Source organism: Nanorana parkeri, unplaced genomic scaffold (genome assembly GCF_000935625.1).
Source record: "Nanorana parkeri isolate BGI_ZX_2015 unplaced genomic scaffold, ASM93562v1 scaffold300, whole genome shotgun sequence".
Lineage (NCBI taxonomy): Eukaryota > Metazoa > Chordata > Amphibia > Anura > Dicroglossidae > Nanorana > Nanorana parkeri.
This window is the reverse complement of record NW_017306568.1, coordinates 816,713-818,125: the sequence shown is the minus strand read 5'-3', so window position 1 is coordinate 818,125 and position 1,413 is coordinate 816,713. Positions and strand designations below refer to the sequence as shown.

At 46.1% G+C, this 1,413-nt stretch overlaps 1 protein-coding gene across 1 annotated transcript in view; it reads left to right on the top strand.

Annotated features, from left to right (window-relative positions):
* Nucleotides 1–680: 680 nt before the first annotated feature.
* The window catches only part of DGKB (diacylglycerol kinase beta), a 374,677-nt gene continuing 373,944 nt past the window's right edge, over nt 681–1,413 (top strand). Inside the window, exon 1 of the mRNA XM_018557729.1 lies at nt 681–769. The gene's annotated coding sequence lies outside the window, so the exon portion shown is untranslated. The remainder of the gene's footprint in view (nt 770–1,413) is intronic.

The following is a 1,413-nucleotide window of genomic DNA, read 5'->3' as shown; positions in this document are numbered from 1 at the left end:
CCTGGATAATCTAGGTTGGGATCTGTAGAAGAATGAACTGCGCAACGTCAAAGTGGCAGGGCGCAAACAGAACGAGCAGGTGACTATATATAATCTCGCTCTCTCTCTCTCTATATATATATACATAGGAATGCCACTCATTGAATAGTTTAAGGCAAGGGGTAAGGGAATCCCTTGGGCATCCAGACACACACACAAGCGCACATACACACACACGCAGCTTAGGCTCTGTGACATCACATCAGTGTTGCTGAAGCTGAGAAAGGCTGCAGGATCTCGGAGGGAGGGCATCCAAACTACTCCCCCCCACCCTCCCTCCCTCCTCCCTTGGACCACCGCTTCCACTCCATACAGAAAACAGAGACATGGAAGCGAGCTGCTGGAGGATGAGGGGGAGATAAACAAGGCAATCAATTGTAATGAATGCTCAATTAAATCCACTAGATGGAGCAAGCTGCAATCCAGTTTTATTTCATTAGTGTGCCAAGCTAGGGAGAGAGAGCGAAAAAAAAAATTATAATAAGGATGCTTGCGTCTGAACGGCGTAATTAGCTGCGAAAAGCAAATAGCGAGAGGTAAAAAAAAAAGAAGACGTCTGGGGTCGTCTGCATCTTTCTTGGTGAGCGTGATATCTCAATGTAAGCTGTCTCGTTTTTTTTTTCAATTTCCTTTTCCCTGGGAAACTGTCGTCCGTCCGGTGCAGGCACCCGTCTTGACACTTTAATGAGATCCAACGCCGACGATCGGAGCTGGTCGCTAACAGCTACAGGTAAGAGCTTTCGGCTTTCCGTGGGCTTTTGGCACATACGAGCGCACATTCGCCTCCCCGGAAGGTGCCGCGGGGCCGTGCGATGTGTTTTATTTAACGTCTGGTCTAGTTGCTAAGCCTCCTGCAACATGGTACAGTTTGGATGGCAGACAGATGCACTCAGTGCCATTTTTTCTTTTTTTTTAATGATTATTATGTTACAGTTATCATTATGTTACAATTATCATGTTGCATGTATTTTTTATTTTGTAATTATGTTGCAATTTTTATTATCATGTCACAATTATTATTATTATTTTGTGTTTATTGTTTTTCTTTCCAAATGCAAGTTGCCTATCGAATGCAGCTGTGGCTTTGCAGTCTTTTTTTTTCCCCTTCCCCTCTGAGCTGCAGGTCAGACACGACGCTTAGCACACGGGCTATTGCTACAGAACGAGGCACGCCGAGGGTTAAGGCAACCCCAGGCGAATCCGGCAGGAAATTCATATGTAAGAAAGTAATTGACAGCTGGTAGGGACCAGGCGCTATCCATCACGCAGTATTGACGAGGCGCAGTGCTTTTAGCAGCGCAGCTGTGCTGAACCGCTCCGGCGCGGCAATACTTTTAATGCACATTAGAGGCAGGGGGAAGACTTTGTGGTGTT